The sequence below is a fragment of the Herpailurus yagouaroundi genome, unplaced genomic scaffold (assembly GCF_014898765.1).
Source record: "Herpailurus yagouaroundi ecotype Mexico unplaced genomic scaffold, PumYag 140, whole genome shotgun sequence".
Classification (NCBI taxonomy): domain Eukaryota; kingdom Metazoa; phylum Chordata; class Mammalia; order Carnivora; family Felidae; genus Herpailurus; species Herpailurus yagouaroundi.
In genome coordinates, this window is record NW_024412395.1 from 60,558,121 (window position 1) to 60,576,005 (window position 17,885).

A 17,885-nucleotide genomic window follows, 5' to 3' on the forward strand; every position below is an offset into this window, starting at 1 on the left:
GTGCTGGGTTGTCCCAGACATGTTCCTGCAATCTCTCTGTGGCAGAGGTTCAGAGATTGTGGCTATGTGCTGGCACCTCAGAAAAAGTGTGTGCGATTGCTCAGAGGCAGTAGTTCATGGGTTATGGAAAATCACAACACACAACTGGCACCAGGTGTCACCACACCCTGGTGTCTTTGTTCCAATACCAGCAAACATGGCTGCTCTCTGGGGTCCCCTGGGACCTTTGTTTGTGGGGTGGCCAAATGGACTCTACCAAATGCCCTCCTAGCAGGGGAATTGCTTCTTCGCATGTGACCTACAGACCCCTCAGACCTCGCTGCCTGCTCCTGTAGATTCACCCTTCCTCCCCACCAGAGCACTGCCAGGTATTAAGTTCCAGAATTTTAGACTCTGTTTTCTCCTGTTTATAGAGTCCTAATGGTATTGAAACCCTCTCCTTTCTCCTTATCAATGGTTTTGGGGAATAGATTTCTTGTGTAGTCCCTTGTGTTTTTACTCTTTCTCTCCAGCTCCTTTGGGCAGAGTGCTTTTCCTGCACTCTCCAGTGTGCTGCACTGTCCCCCTCCCCTTATCTGTCCTCTCTCCACAAAAACAGCTCCCTACCCTCTGTAGCTTTTCTCTCATCCATTTCACCTCTCTGCACTGAGTACCTCCTGAGTTCTATGGCTCAAGTTACGCAGATTGTTGTGTTAATCCTCAGGTCAATTTTCTAGGTGTGCAAGATGGTTTGGTGCTGTTCTAGCTGCATTTCAGGGATGAGAGAAGTTCAGAACTTCCATGGTGTTCTGCCACCTTGGCCAGAAATGTTATATCCTCTTGATGAATTGACTTCTTTTATCATTATATGATGACTTTGTTTATTTCTTGTTATAGTCTTTGGCTTAAGTCTGTTTTGTTTGCCATAAGTACAGCTCCCTCTTCTTTATTTTGGTGTCCATTTGCATGGAATATTTTTTTGTGTTCTTTAAGTTTCAGTCTGTGTGTGTCCTTAAAGTTGATATGTCTCTTTGTAGGCAACATAGGTGGGTCTTATTTTTATACATTCAGCAACTGTATGTATTTTGATTAGAGAATTTTAGTTTGTTTGTATTTAAAGTAATTACTGATAGGTATGGACTTACTCTTGCAATGTTGTTGTTTTCTGGTTCTTTTGTAAATCCTTTGTTCTTTTTTGTCTCTCTTGCTTTCTTTTTTCTGTCATGCTATGCTTTGATTTATTTCTATTTATTATTTGTGTATGCACTATAGCTTTTGCTTTGTGGTTATCATAAGGCTTACGTAAATTATAACAGTCTGTTTTTAGCTTGGAGCAATTTAACTTTGAATGCCTAAAAAAGCTCTACATTTTTGCTTCCCCCAACATTCAAAATTTTTTTAATATTTATTTATTTTTGAGAGAGAGAGAGAGAGAGAGAGAGAGAGACAGAGCACAAGCAGAGTAGGGGGCAGAGAGAGAGGGAGACACATAATATGAAGCAGGCTCCAGGTTCTGAGCTGTCAGCCCAGAGCCTGATGGGGGGCTTAAACTTGTGAATCAGGAGATCATGACCTGAGCTGAAGTTGGACACTCACCTGACTGAGCCATCCAGGTGCTTCTTGTGTTTTTGATATCATAATTTACATCTTTTAAATATGGTTTTTAAAAATGTTTATTCATTTTTGAGAGAGAGAGAGAGAGAGAGAGAGAGAGAGAGCAAGGGAGGGGTAGAGAGAGAGGGAGAAAGAATCCGAAGCAGGCTTCATGCTGCACAGAGCCCAACATGGGGCTTAATCTCACGAACCATGAAATTATGACCTGAGCCGAAATCAAGAGTCAGATGCTTAACCATCTGAACTACCCAGGCATCCTGATGACTTATATCTCTTTATTTACATTGCGTATCCATTAATAAATTATTGTAGTTATATTTATTTTTAGTACTTTTATCCTTTAACTTTTATACTAGTGGTAATAGTGGTTTACCTACCACCATTGCAATATCATTCTTCATTCAACTATATATTTACCTATATGACTGAATTTAACCTTTCATATGTTTTTATGTAACTATTTAGCACCCTTTTGTTTTAGCTTGAGAACAAAACAACTCTCCCAACTTCTGTCTGCCTTCTTCTGTCTTGATAAACTCTCCCAACTTCTGTCTGCCTGGGAAACTCTTTATCTCTCTTTTAATTCTGCAGGACTACTTTGCCAGGTAAGGTATTCTTGGTTGGCAGTATTCTTCCCCCCATTACTTTGGCTATATCATCCAACTCTCTTTTGGCCTGCAAAGTTTCTACTGAAAAATCTGCTGATACTTTTATGAGGGTTCTCTCTTCATAGCAATTTGCTTTTCTCTTGATGCTTTTAAGATTCTAACAGTTTAATTGTAATGCATCTTGGAGTGAGTCTCTTTGGATTTGTCTTTTTTTTTTTTTTACTCTCTGAGATTCTTTGATCTGGATGTCTGTTTCTTTCCTTAGGTTAGGGAAGTTTTAAAGCGATTATTTCTTTGAATATGCTCTCTTTTTCTCTCTCTTCTTCTGTGATCCCTGTAGTATGAATACTGGCCCATTTGATGGTGTCCCATGAATTTCTTAAGCTATTTTCATTCTTTTTCATTTATTTTTCTGTTAACTTCTCTAATTGGCTGAATTCCACTACCCTGTCTTTTGAATTTTGTTGATCCTTTTTTTTTCCTTCTTCATGTAGTCTGCTTTTGAGTCCATCTATTGAAAATTTCAGGTCAGTTATTGTTTTCTTCAGCTCTATGATTTCTGATTGATATTTTCTTATATTTTATATCTATTTGTCAAAATTTTCACTGAATTGTTCTTCTGACCTCAGGAAACATCTTTATGACCAGTATTTTGAACTCTTTATTAGATTAATTACTTATTTTCATTTTATTTAAGGTCCCTTTCTGGAGTTTTATCTTATTCTACTGTTTGCTAAGTATTTCTCTGTTTCTTCATTTTCCTAACTTTGTTGGTTTCTGTATATTGTATAAAATAGCCACTTCTTTCCCTCTTGACATAATATCTCATGTAGGAGATCAAACTTGTTAATCAACCCGGCCAAGCTCTTGGCTTTCTCTCGGACTTCTGTGATTGACCAAGATGCCTGTTTTGTTTTAGTGGCTCCTGGTAGTTAAGTCTTGTCAGTGTTCCAAAAGGGAGGATTACAGTTGGCACCTAGATGTAGATTGATTAGAAGCTGGAACGTCAGGCAGAAGCTGGGAAAGTATGTACTTATGTCATAGTCAGGCCCTAGATATGTATTAAAGTTAGAAGCTTGAGTTGTGGGGCAACTAGGTGGCTCAGTAGGTTAAGCGTCAGACTTTGGCTCAGGTCATAATCTCACAGTTCTTGGGTTCGAGCCCTGAATCAGGCTCTGTGCTGACAGCTCAGAGTCTGGAGCCTGCTTCAGATTCTGTGTCTCCCTCTCTCTCTGTTCGTTCCCCACTTGCACTCTGTCTCTGTCTCTGTCTCTCTCAACAATAAATAAACATTAAAAACAAAAAACAATCCCCCCGCTTCCCCTGCCCCCCCCACCCCCAGCTCATTCATTAGTTTTTAAGAAGCTAGATCCTTTTCAAGGAAAGACTTGGAGAGGAGCATTTTCACCTGCTTCTTCTGTATTGAGCCCTGGAGGGATAGCTGAGTAAGAACTCTTCTTTGTTTCCTATAATCCTGTGGGACTGGCTGCTATGAGAACCAGGTGATTTGCAAATCTGTCCTTTGAGTGGCAGCTGTAAAAGTTGGAGTGCAGACATGTGTACAAGCTTCTTCCAGGGAAATACTGGTGACTTGGAGCAGGCTGGAGGGAGAAAACAGGGGAGGTATCTGTTGGTCTTCCCAGTGTCTGGAGATGATGGCTGCCAGCCACTAGATGCATGCTAAATTAGAAACCTGGCCCTCAGGCAGCAGCTTTTAAAGTATGCAAATAAATCCCTCTCATAGAGAGACTGGAAGAAGGGTATTTTTTCCTGCTCTCTCTGTGTTGGGCTCTGGGGTGATAGCCCATTAAGAATTGCTTCTTTGAGGGTGCCTTGAAGCTCATTCAGTTAAGCGTTCAACTCTTGATCTTGGCCCAGGTCATGATCTCATGGGTTCCTGAGTTCTAGCCCCATGTCAGGATCTGTGCTGACAGTGTGGAGCCTGCTTGAGATTCTCTGTCTCCCTCTCTCTCTGCCCCTCCCCTGCATGCATGTGTTCTTTCTCTCTCTCTCAAAAATAACATTAAAAAAAATTGCTTCTTTGTTTGCTGTATCCCTGTGGGGCTCATGAATGGAAACTCCATGGGCTGTCAGAACCAGGCAATCCAGAGACCCATCCCTTGGTCAGCGGCTGGAAAAAAATGGGGTATAGATGTATGTACAAGCTTCTTTCAGGGAAATACTAGTGACTTGGAGTGAGTGGAGGGAGTAGATGGGGGAAATGTTTGCCAACTTTCCTAGTCTCTGAGGGAGGATCAGAGCCCCTGGATGCCTGCTAAATTAGAAGCCTGACCTTTAGGAAGCAGCTTTTGATATGTGTAGATAAACTCTTTTCAGGGAATGAATGGGAGATGGGTATTTTTTGTCTGTTCTCACTGTGCTGAGCCTTGGTGGGGATAGCCAGTTAAGAACTGTTTTTCTGTTTGATACAGTCTTGTGAATCTCATGGATGAAAGTCCTATTGGCTTTCAGAACAAGGTGTTTGGGAGCCTGTCTCACAGGTGGGAGTCTTAAAAGTTGGAGTGTTAGAGGTAGGATCCCAACCCCCTTTGCTCCAGAGGGAGAAGTTGGCTGTTGGGTGTTCCATTCTTATTGCATAGTGCTGTACTAGGTGTGGGTTTTATGGCAAAAGTGTCTCTCAGACTTTCCTACCCATTTCAATATATTTCCTTTTTTTAATGTTTATTTATTATTATGAGAGAGAGAGAGAGAGTGAGCATGAGTGTGGGAGGGACAGACACACACACACACACACACACACACACACACACACATACACACACACATACAGAATCTGAAGCAGGCTCCAGGCTTTGAGCTGTCAGCATAGAACCTGATGCAGGGCTCAAATCCACAGACCACGAGATCATGACCTGAGTCGAAGCCGGACACACTTAACTGATTGAGCCATCCAGGCTCCTTTCAGTATTATTTTCTCATTTGCCCAGTGTGTAGGAGTAACTCGACTAGTTTCTGTATTTTTTCACAGGAAATTGCTCCATGTATAGCTGCATATTTGGTATATCTGTGGGGAGGAGGGAAGCTCAGGAGCCTCCTCTGTCACCCATCTCATTGACTCTCCATTTTGATTCTGGTCTCCTAAAGTATTGAAGGTACCATGGTTGGAAGCAGGGAAGAGGCTGACAATGAAATGGGTGTACATCAGAGGAACACAGACCCTGACATCCATTCTGCCTCATGACTATATGCACCTACCATAGAAAAGAATCTTAGCAAAGAGGGGGGAAGATAATGGCAAATTATTTATAAAAACCTACCAGATGAAACAATATACTATCCACAAGAGTAACATAAGAAAACAATATTTACAGTAGTATCAAATGTAATAAAATACTTAGGAATAAATTTAACCAAGGAGGTAGAAGACTTATTCAGTAAAAACCACAAAACATTGCTAAAAGAAATTTAAGAGAAGACAAATAAATGGAAATACACCTCAAGTTTTTGTAGAGTGGAAGACTTAATGTTGTTAACATGTCCATACTACCAAAAGTAATCTACAGGTTCAATGCAGTCTCTATCAAAATTCCAACAGAATTTTTTAAAGTCTTTTTTTTTTAAAGTTGTTCATTTATTTTGAAATAGAGAGAGAGTGAGCATGAGCAGGGGAGGATCAGAGAGAGAGAGAATCCCAAGCAGGCTCTGCGCTGTCAGTGCAGAGCTAGATGCAGGGCTTGAACTCACAAACCGTGAGATCATTACCTGAGCCGAAATCCAGAGTCAGATGCTTAACCAACTGAGCTATCCAGGTCCCCCTCCAACAGCACTTTTTGAAGAAATAGCAAAATTCATCCTAAAATTTTTATGGATTCTTAAGGGACTTTGAATATTCAAAACAATTTTGTAATAAAAAAACAAAGTTGGAGGACTCACACTTCTTGGCTTCAAAACATACCACAAAGTCACAGTAATCAAAACAGTGTGGCATTAGTATAAAGACAGACAAATAGATTAGTGGAATAAAGTAGAGAGCCCCAAAATAAACTATCACATATATAGCCAAATGTTCTTTGACAAGGGTGCCAAGACTATTCAATATGAAAAGATAATCTCTTCCACAAATATTTTTGGTAAAAGTGGGCATATATATGCAAAGGAATTAAACTGGACCCTTATCTTTTACTGTATTCAAAAATTAAACTGGATTAATGACATAAAGACAAGACCTAAAACTATAAAACTCCTAGGAGAAAACAAAGAGCAAAAACTTCATCATGTTGAACTTGGCAATGATTTCTTGGAATACGACATCAAAAGCACAGAAAACACAAGCAAAAAAAGGAAAAATAGGACTGCATTAAACTGAAAAACTTTTATGCATCAAGTGGCTCAGTCAGAATGAAATAGCAAGCTGCAGAATGGGAGAAGATATTTGTAAGCTATATCTGATAAGTGATTAATACCCAGAATAAATAAAGAACTGCTACAACTCAACAACAAAAAATCAAATAATCTGATTAAAAATTAAAAGTTAAAAATTAAAAAAAGGCTTTGAATAGACATTTATCCAAAGAAGATATACAAATGGCCCACAAGCATACAAAAAGATGCTCAACATTAGTAATCATCTGAAAAATGAAAATCAGAACCACAATGAGATATTACCTCACAACCATTAGCATGTCTACTATTAAAAATAAAAACACAGATAGGGTGCCTGGGTGGCTCAGTTAAGCGTCCAACTCTTGATTTTGGCTCAGGTCAGAATATCACAGTTTGTGGGATCAGGTCCTGCATTAGACTCTGTGCTGTGTGGAGCCTACTTGGGATTCTCTTTCTCCCCCCACCCTCAATATAAATAAATAAACATTTAAAAACAAGACAGAGAATAATAAGTGTTGGTGAGTGTGTGGAGAAATTGGAACCTTGTACACTGTTGGTGGGATTGTAAAATGATGCAATTGCTATGGAAAACAGTATGGTAGTTCCTCAAAAGTTTAAAAATAGAAGTACCATATGGTCCAATAATCCTTCTTTGGGGGATATATCCAAAAGAATTGAAAACAGGGACTCAGAGATATTTGCACATCCATGTTCATGGTAGCACTATTCACAATACCTAAGAGTGGAAGCAACCCAAATGTTTATCAGTAGGTGAGTGGATCAACAAGAGGTGATATATACATACAATGGAATATTATTCACCCTTAAAAAGGAGGGGGATCCTTTTTACATTTTTTCACATGCTACAGCATGATTGGACCTTAAAGACATTATGTCAAGTGAAATGAGCCAGTCACAAAAAGACAGATACCATATGGTTCCTTTTATATGAGGTATCTAAAATAATAAAATTTATAGAAAGCACAATGGTGGTTATCAGGGGTTGGGGTGGGGGAAATAGAAGTTGTTTAATGATTATAGAGTTTCAGATTTGCAAGATGAAAAAGTTCCAAATATCTGTTTCACAATAATATGAATATACTTAACACTGTTGAACTGTAAATTTTCAAATGGTTAAGATGGTAATTTTTTTTTCAATAGCACTATGCAGTTTTATTAGCCAGTTAAGTACAGGAGCATCTGGTAAGATCAGGACAGAATTGGGATTTAAATGTGAACAGATGTAACATCTAACAGTTTGGAAGAAGCCACTATATACTCTTTTCACAAACATGTTTTTTTTACAGAGCCAGTACTGTACTAGCCATTAACCCAGCCAAGTGTACTGAAATAGAAAAGATACAACAAGAAAAATAGCTACATGAGAAACACTTTAGGAGAAGAGTCTTTCCCCTTTTGCCTCTAAAACAACAACATACAGTCTAGATCTACCTATATAGTCCTACATTAGCTTCTAGAATATTTGTCAGGACAGCAAAAATGAAATGACACTGGCCAGTACAGTCTTTGGATATTTGGGAAAGGGAAGGGGAGAAAGTCAGTTCTCAGAACAAATTAGTCAGCTTCAGTTTCATCAGCAGGATCTTTGGAGTCCTTGTTCTTGCACACTTCACATTCTTCATGTGCTTGCCCTTCTCTCGCAAATGCTCCAGTTTGGCAGCCATTTGTGCCTCTTGATCTGTTTATTGGCATCCATTTTGTGGGTCAGCTTTTCTTCTGCCATTTTACCAAAGTTGTTCTCTGCTGTTGCTTTCTGAAGCACTTTTTCATGTTCTCGTTCCTTGGTAAGCTGCTTCAAGACTTCGACTTCTTGGGACTTGTGTTTTTCTTCTGCAGCTTCTAATTTCTTCTGAATTTCCTCCAGGGAAAGATCCTTATTTGAAGGGGAAAGGGGGAATTCTGGGACAGATTCATTTGACTGAGGGCTGAGAATCAGCTTAAAAGCCTGGCCTGAGGCATACTTCTCCAGTTCTTTCACGGGGATATCAGAAGAAGCCATGGCGAATGGACTACAAGACTGGCAGTGCGTTCTACTCAATCCGCTGGTAAGGAAAACCCTGCTTGGTCTGAGCCACCTGGCCACACTCTCCAAGATGGTAAATTTTATGTTATGTAAGTTTTAATCACAATTTTAAAAATTTTAAAAATATTATGTGGTTTTTCAACTCTTTGTTTAGATTTTGTTATATTAATTGAAGATACACCACCATTTGTTTCATAAATCATTTTGACCATAAAGACACTTTCAAAACGATCTCTTTCCTTCCTCCACTAGTAGGAAATATATAGTCTTATTTTGCCAAAGAGAAAATATAAACAAAAACAAGTAAATCCCGTTCTCATCCATATGGTTCATTTCTAGACCGCTTTAGAAATTGACTTAACTAAATCAATCCCCAACTCTTACTGACTCCAGTTCTTTTAAGCTTAACTTTGAAAGGATCCAGGGAAGGTGTATGAAAAGGTCAGAATCTATCTTCTGAGCCATAGTTCATTAGAAAATCTCTATCACTATGTGTGTGCCCTTCCATTATAGGTACAGGACAGTTTCACAAGAATTGATTTGTGAAGGAAAGTGAAAAATATAAAGAAATGCAAGTTGAAAGAAATAAAATCACGTCAGATATTTAGAAACATTTAGAAGGCTTCTCTCAAGTATTCTATTTAACATGTTTTCTTGACCTTACTCAAGTTGCTTTTTCTTTATTCTACAGTTGAGGATAACTTTGTCTTTCCTTCGTTCCTTCCCTTCCTTTACTTCTTTTATGCTTTATTTATCTTTCATTAATTCAGTAGGCATTTGGTGCCTGTAATCATCTTATGAGTTTCTATTAGGTCTTTAGTTCTTCATGACATCCCTATGATGTAAGATAATCTGTAGATGCAGTGCTACACCAGAGAGGGAGGGATGACCAATTATTTTACTGTCGGGAAACTTGAGTGCCTGTTGCCTATTAATTATCACATGTGCTCCAGTGATTGCCCTGTTCTGGAGTCTATACTCCTCAGTTTTCACAGGAAGCTCTTTGGGAACTATTTTATCAGATATTATAAAAGGTTAAGGAGTATGAAGCAGTAGGGAGAAGATGTATTTGTCGTCTACCGAGTGTCTGATCTACCTGTGTGTATTTAGAACAAACAGAATCAATCTTTTTAGCTGTTAGGAATCAAGCATTCCTGTTAGGAATCAACATTTCTTGAATGGCCAGTGGTGCCATTATGGATATCACTATTTTATAGAATATTAAGATAGGAAAAATTTTTGAATACCTATTTTTGCTAGGCATAGTCCTTTTTTTTTTCCTTATAATGTTATGATGTATGAATAATTTATTACTCTCTTTTATAAAAATAAGAGAACTGAATTTGGGCAACTGACTCAAGATCATCCAACCAGTAAATGAAAGACAAGAGATCCAAACCTAGGATAATCTATCTCCAAAGTGTCTCTAAGCTTTCTATCTTGATGATTGGCCACATTTAAAATACTTAATAGCTATAATTTTATTTCAAGAGGAATAATTTTATGTACTGTACGAATTTCACTTCAGGTATTTATAGATTAGCACTTTTAACCCTTCTTTCTTGATACAAAGACATTTTCTCTTAATAAAGACATTTGCATGAAAATGAGCTAATCCATATTATAGTGCTTTATCTGTTCAGTCCATGTTATAGGTTTATCAGTTCACATTTTCCATATTTCTTACTTGAAAGCATAAGCCTTGGTGTGCTGAAAGATGACAAAAAAGAATTAATGATCAAAACCTGAGGAGAAAGCTGGGGCCAAGAGTCCCTGGAAAGGAAAATGTGTTGAGTCAAGAGGAATGACATTGCAATAGTAAGGCTTTTTTACTGACAAACACAATGTCTGGGCATGTGCCTGTGGGGAAAGACATGTAAAAGCAGGGACATTTTAAGAGTTTGTTAGTGTGCAGCAACACTTAGCTCTTGAAAATTGTGTTTTATATCTTACGAAGAACTCATAAGTGTACCCACATCTCATTAAGTAGAATTTCTGCACAGTGAACAAGATGTAAATGCTTTTTATAGTTTTGTTGTTTAAATTATTTGTGTTTGGTTCTGATTTCTAAAGAATAATAATGCTTACTAGAGAATTATTTTGAAATGAGACAATCTAATCTACAAATTGTACTGGGTAACTTAAATTGTTACTAATATTAAATTTAATGATCAATGAAATAAACATCACATTTATTTTGTAGACTTTTAATTATTTTATGTTGGGAGTCAATAACTTTTGTTTTCAAACTAGAATACTGTTTTTTTTTAATGTTTATTTTTGAGAGGGACAGAGAGAGAGAGAGCAAGCATGCATGAGAGTGGGGTAGGGGCAGAGAGAGAGGGAAACAGAGGATCTGTCTGCTGCACTGACAGCAGAGAGCCTGATGCAGGGCTCGAACTCACAAACTGGAGCATCATGACCTGAGCCAAAGTTCGATCCTGCCCATCCATAGACACCCACTAATCTGCTTTTTATCTCTATTGATTTGTTAATTCTGGATATTTTATATAAATGGAATAATTAACATTTAGTCTTCTGTTACTGGCTTCTTTTACTTAGCATGATGTGTTCAAGGTTTATTCATGCTGGAGCATGTATCAATAATCTATTAATTATTATGGTTGAATAATATTTCCATTGTATGGATATACCATATTTTATTTATCCATTCATCAGTTGGACATGTGGGTTATTTCCACCTCTTGCCTATTGTAAACAGTGTTGCTTAATTATTTGTGTACAACTATTTATTTGAATGCCTACTTTTAGTTCTTTTGGGTATATATAAGAAGTGGAATTAGTAGATCATATGGTAACTTATTTAAACTCTATGTTTAAATGTTTGAGAAATTGCTATTCAAAAGTGGCTGCACCATTTTACATTCTTACCAGCAGTCTAGGAAAGTTCGGATTTTTTTCACGTTCTTGTCAACATTTGTTATTATCTGGCTTTTGATTCTAATGTCCTAGTAGGTACAAAGTGATATGCCGTGGTTTTAATTTACATTTCTGTGATGACTAATGGTGTTGAATATCTTTTTATGTGGTTGGTGCCCACTTCGATATCTTCCTTGGAAAAACGTTCATTTAAATATTTCACCTCTTTTTAAAAAAATGGCTTATGTGTCTCTCTAGTACTGAGTTGTAAAAGTTCTTTGTATACTTTGGATACAAGTCTGTTATCAGATACGTGGTTTATTTTGTCTCCATTTTGTGGGTTGGCTTTTCACTTTCTCAGTGGTATCCTTGGAAGCACAAACATTTCTGATTTTGCTGAAATTCAGGTATCTATTTTTCTTTTGTCGCTTGTGCTTGTGATGTCATATCTGAGAATCTTTTTCAAATCCAAGGGAACATATCCTTTGCTTTTTTTTTTTTTGAGTTTTATAGTTTTACAATTATGCCTTTGATCTATTTTGAGTTAATTTTTGTATATCCTGGGGCAAAGGTCCAGCTTCAATCTTTTACACATAGCTCTTCAGTAATTCCACCTCCATCTGTTGAAATACTCCCTATTAAATGGTTTTGGCACCCTTGTCAAAAACTAAGTTGGCCATAGACATATGATTTTATTTCTTGACTGAGTTCTATTCCATTCATTTATATGTTTATACTTTTGTGAGTACCACACAGTTTTGATTACCAATGACTTGTAGTAAGTTTAAAATCAGGAAATATAAGTACTCCTACTTTGTTACTCTTTTTCAAGATTGTTTTGTCTATCCTGGATCCTGTGTAATTACATATAAATTTTTACAATCAGCCTGTGAATTTCTACAAATAAGTCAGATTGAATTTCTCATAGGCATTCTGTTGAATCTGTAGATCAGTTTGAGGAGTATTGCCATATTAAGTCTTCCAACCCACGCTCATGGATGTTTTTTCCATTTGCTTAGATTTTCTTTAATTTCCTTCAACAGTGTTTTGTAAATTTCAAAGTATGAATTTTGCACTTCTTTTTTTTTTTTTTAATTAATGTTTATTTTTGAGAGAGACAGAGCATGAGTGGGGGAAGGGCATAGAGAGAGGGAGATACAGGATCTGAAGCAGATCAGCAGAGAGCCCTACAAGGGGCTCGAACTCACTAATGGTGAGATCATGACCTGAGCTGAAGTTAGATGCTTAAATGACTGAGCCACCCAGGTGCCCTATGAGTTTTGCACTTCTTTTGTTGAGTTTGTTCCTAAGTATTTTATTCATTTTGATGCTATTGTAAAAATTATGTTTTTCTTATTTTTGTATTGAGATTATTCATTGCTGGTTCATAGAAATACTATTGATTTTTGTATATTGTCCTTATATTCTGAAAACTTGCTGAATTAATTTTTTTTTAGTTTTAATAATTTTTTAGTGTATTCCCTAGGATTTCTTTTATACAGTATCATGCCACCTGTGTTTGGACATAGTTTTTATTTATTTATTGTTTTTAAATTTATTTTTAATGTTTATTTTTGAGATAGAAAAACAGAGTGTGAGTTGGGAAGGGGAAGAGAGAGAGGGAGACACAGAATCTGAAGTAAGCTCCAGGCTCTGAGCTGTCAGCACAGAGCCCGATGCCGGGCTCAAACTCACGAACTACAAGATCATGACCTGAGCTGAAGTCCAATGCTTAATGGACTGAGCCCCCCGGGTGCCCTTCTTTGGATATAGTTTTACTTCTTCTTTTCCAATCTGGATGTATTCTGTTTCTTGCCTATATTGTCCTAATTTGAACCTCCAGTAGAATGTTGAACAAAAGTGCTGAAAAAAGCATTTTTATCTTGTTCCTGATCTTAGGGGTAGGGCATCTAGTCTTTCACCATTATGTATGGTGTTAGCTATGTTTTTTGACGGTGGCCTTTACCAGGTTGAGGAAGTTTCCTCATATTCCTTCACTGTCATGTGGCTTTATCATGAAAAGTTACTGGATTTTGTCAAATGCTTTTCTGGTGTTTATCGAGATAATTGTGTGATTTTAATTTTTCATTCTATTGATATGATGCATTAAATTAATTGATTTTCAGATGTTAAACTAACCTGGCATTCCTGGAGTAAATCCCACTTGGTCATGGAGTATCATTTTTTAAAAAATATGTTACTGGATTCAATTTGCTAGTATTTTGTTGAGGATATTTGCATCTGTATTCTTAAGAAATATTGGTCCATAGTTTTTTTTGTTTTTTGTTTTTTTCCTTGTGATGTCTTTGGTTTTGGCATCAGGGTAATACAAGGTAATGAGTTGGGAAGTGTTTCATCCTCTTATATTATTTGGAAGAGTTTGTGTAGAGCTGTTATTAATTCTTTGGTATAATTCACTAGTGAAGCCATCTGGGCTTGGATTTCGTTTTTGGGTAGGTTTGGTTAATAATTCATTCCCTTCACTTGTTGTAGATATTTTGAGATTGTTTTTTCTTGAATCAATTCAATAGTTTGTGTCTTCCAAAGAGTTTATTTCATCAAAATTATCTAATTTATTAGTGTACAGTTCATAGTATTCCTTTGTAATACTTTTTTTCCCCCTCTAAGTTTGGTAGTAATATCCTCTCTTTTATTTCTGATTCTAGTATTTTAAGTTTCTCTATTTTTTCTTGGTTAATCTATCCATAGGTTTGTCAAACTTGTTGACCTTTATAAAGAACCAGGTTTTTTTAAATTGATTTTTCACTATTGTCTTTGCATTCTCTATTTCATTAATTCCTGTTATACTTTTTATTAATAAAATAATTCTTATTATTTTCTTCCTTTAGATTTAATTTGCTCTTCTTTTTCTAGTGTTTTAAGGTGGAAGCTTAGCTTTACTATTTGAGATCTTTCTTTCTACATATAAGCGTTTGCAGATATAAGTTTCCCATTAAGTACTGCTTTAGATACATCTATCATTTGTATGTTGTGTCTTTATTTTCATTCATCTCAAAATATTTTCTGGTTCCTTATTTGACTTCTTCATTGAACCATTGATTATTCAGGAGTGTGTTGTTTAATTTTCACACGTTTGAGGATTTTTCTAATCTTTTTCTATTCTACTTTCATCCTATTTTGATTGGAAAATCTACTTTGTATTATTTCTGTCCTTTTAAGTTTTTGAGGTGTGTTTTATGGGCTAGCATGTGATCTATTTTAAAGAATCTTCCTTATGCACTTGAGAAGAATGTATATTCTGTCATTGTTGGGTGAAATATTACATAGGTATCTGTTAAGTCCGGTTGATTTATAGTGTTGTTCTAGTCTTCTATTTCCTTGTTAATCTTCTGCATAGCTGTTCTATCCATTATTAAAAGTTGAGTATTGAAGTCTCCACCTATTATTGAATTGTCTCTTTTTCCTTTCATATCCATCTAATAGCTCTTTTATAATCTCACTTTTTAAAGGCACTCAAATACCACAGGCCAAGATCATTGTGCCTCTGGTGCTGAATGGGAAAATGGTGCAAGGTGAAAGGTCTCCACTGACAATGTCTGAAGATTTCAACAGATATGAACTTATTTTGTCAAGATTATTTACTCTGAAACTTCTGGATTTCTAGTGATCTAATTTCCAATGATTGAGGATGGAGGCTAAATTCTCACTGCAAGAAGAGGAGAAAGAGATTTTTTAGCTTACCAAACTCTAAAAACAAAGAGAAATTCAACTTATGAAGTGGGGATAAAGAGGGACTGATTTCTTCCTTTGGTATTATGTGTGGAAGAAACAAAACAAGAAAAGAATAAGAAATAATGATAGAAAAATGTAGTTTACTCTTGGGGGAGGAGACTGACTTATTCTCTCAGAAACCATATTTGCTACCATTAAACCCACTTACCTTCTAGTCACTATTGTGGAACTTAGATTCTCAAGAGGTATGAGGATGAAAACATCCCTAGTCAAAAGACACTATTTCTAAACAGAGCTTTTATCTTGAGTATTTTTCCACTTTTCTTCCCACGAGTTAAATATTGATACCTCTTTTATGACCATCCCTTAAAATTACCATAAGACCCAGGTCTGGACATCCAGATGAGGTCCTTTCTTTCCCTGGGGTAGTAACCTTGTTCCCTTGGCTAGGTATAGTCAGAGGTGTCCCAAAACAAAAGGCTGGATCCCCAGATGTTTGCCAAAGAGAAGAAAAAATGCAGGATGTAATGTCATATTTCTATGATCCTTTAATTTCATCCATAAAATGTTCCATTTGTTTATACTGGGGAAGAGAGAGTTCAAGGCATCATTTCATAATGGCCTTGTACCTGGATACATAACACACCCTTAACCTTTGCTGGAGGCATCTGAAGTGAGAGTGTTGCCGATGATTGCTTTTTCACTAATGCTGACAAAGGGTCTTGTGGAAATATATTGCAGATCTTATGAATTTCTTTTTAATATATTGGTGTTTAATAATATAACTATAACCAATGAGTAATAATGCTTAACAGACTTTCACTTCTTAGTCATAAACAATTTTTAAGCTAAAATAAAAGAGTCTAATAAGAGTAGAATATATGACAAGTTAAGTTTTGATTAGAAGTTACGGTGAAGTAAAGACCTAACTAATGAAGCCCTACTTAGGGTGGGCCAGTCAGAGAAGGACACTACATGGGAGTATCTGGCTTACCAGAAGGCATGCATTAAGAGGGATTTCAGTGCTGAGGATTCTTCACAGAGTAACAGAATATAGAGTAGATGATGTTTGGAGGGGGCCAAAGAAAACTTTTCTATTTCAAAAATTTGCCTACAGCTAACTCTGCCCTGTTGACATTAAACTGGGCTTCACCAATTTCTGGATCTTAAAAACATATAAAAGTAAAAATGTTATGTATTACCTAATTAATTTTTAAATAACACCATTTGTTATTTTGGGACACTGTCTCAGATTGCGTCAACCCATGACAGCAAGTAATGGTGGACATTTATCACTTTTAATGATTCAAATGAGTACTCCATGTACTTCCTTCCTATACTGTTCCCCAGAGTTACTGAAAATAAATCTTTGGGAATGCAGCAATTCTATAGAACGCTTATTTTGAGTTGTTTGTAGGGCTTCCTGGTTTACAACATACACCTTTAGAAACTTAGCAATCTTGATAGACAGTTTTAATGCCCCAAATGAAGCAATAATTCTAAGAGGAAGTGTTCTTTTGGGGACTCTGACTACACTCAGAGTTACCAGAGAGGCGCTATTGATCTGGGGGGTGAAAAAAATAACAAAAGCTGTGTTCCCAAAGCTCCAAACTCTTGTTAGAACAGATTGTCCCAGGGGCACCTGGGTGGCTCAGTCGGTTAAGTGTCCGACTTCAGCTCAGGTCATGGTCTCACGGTTCATGAGTTTGAGTCCTGCATTGGGTTCTGCTTCAAATCCTGTATTCCTCTCTCTCTGCCCCTCTACTGCTCTCTCTTTCTCTCAAACACAAATAAAACATAAAAAAAAATTAACCTTCTTGTTAAAAAATAACAGGTTGTCCATATCTAGAGTCCCCATGGAATGAAAGACCAGGCCTCTGGGCATTGTCTCCAGAGTCCTAATCTACGTTACGACTGAAAGAGTTAAAGATTATCACAGGGAGGTACCTGGGTGGCTCAGTATGTTAAGCATCTAACTTCAGCTCAGGTTATGATCTCAAGGTTTGTGGGTTTGGGCCTGCATTAGGCTCTGCACTGACAGTAAGTGGAGGCCCTGCTTGAGATTCTCTCTCTCTCTCTCTTTCTCTCCCTCTCTCTCTGCCCCTCATCACTTACAATTTTCTCTCTCTCTGTCTCTCAAAATAAATAAGTGAACTTAAAAAAAATTCTTAAAAGATTATCACAGGAAGTATATATGGATATGTAATATTGTGTGTGTGTGTGTGTGTGTGTGTGTGTGTGTGTGTGTGTTGGAAGGAAGAGGCAGGGAGGAAAGAAAGATGGGAGCCAATTCCAGATCTTGCATGACCTTAAAGCTTGAAACTTCATTTAGCAAGTTAAAACCAAATCCTCAATCTCAAAATCTCAAATGCCCTTTGAGTCACTTAGGACTTTGCTTAGAGCATTAAGAATTAGACAAAGGAAATTCTCAACCACTGCACCTGCTCATACTTCATTCTTGTTTCATCATATCCAAGATCTGAAGGATTGTTTTTATGTTAGGTTAAGGTCTAGGATAGGTTTAGACCTGAGCTTCCTTCCATCTTCCCTTCCCAGACTTCTTTCACCCCATTTTCCCTTCTTGGGTCTCTCTTGATGTTATTCTTCCAGGGGTAGTAAAGACAGAACTGATTGCTCTGGTTTGATTTATAATCCTTTTGTTTTTCCCTGTCCTTGAGAATCAAATCAAGAGAATGAACTTTGATGCCCTTTAAAAATCATTA

At 37.0% G+C, this 17,885-nt stretch overlaps 1 long non-coding RNA gene and 1 pseudogene across 1 annotated transcript; one reads left to right on the forward strand and one right to left on the reverse strand.

The window, feature by feature from the left end:
* Positions 1-8,567, forward strand: LOC121030771 (uncharacterized). The gene is made up of 2 exons (XR_005790405.1): positions 1-368; positions 8,431-8,567. It is a non-coding gene; the product is annotated as an uncharacterized LOC121030771 (long non-coding RNA).
* Positions 7,706-17,885, reverse strand: part of LOC121030770 (stathmin-like) — a 25,378-nt pseudogene continuing 15,198 nt past the window's right edge.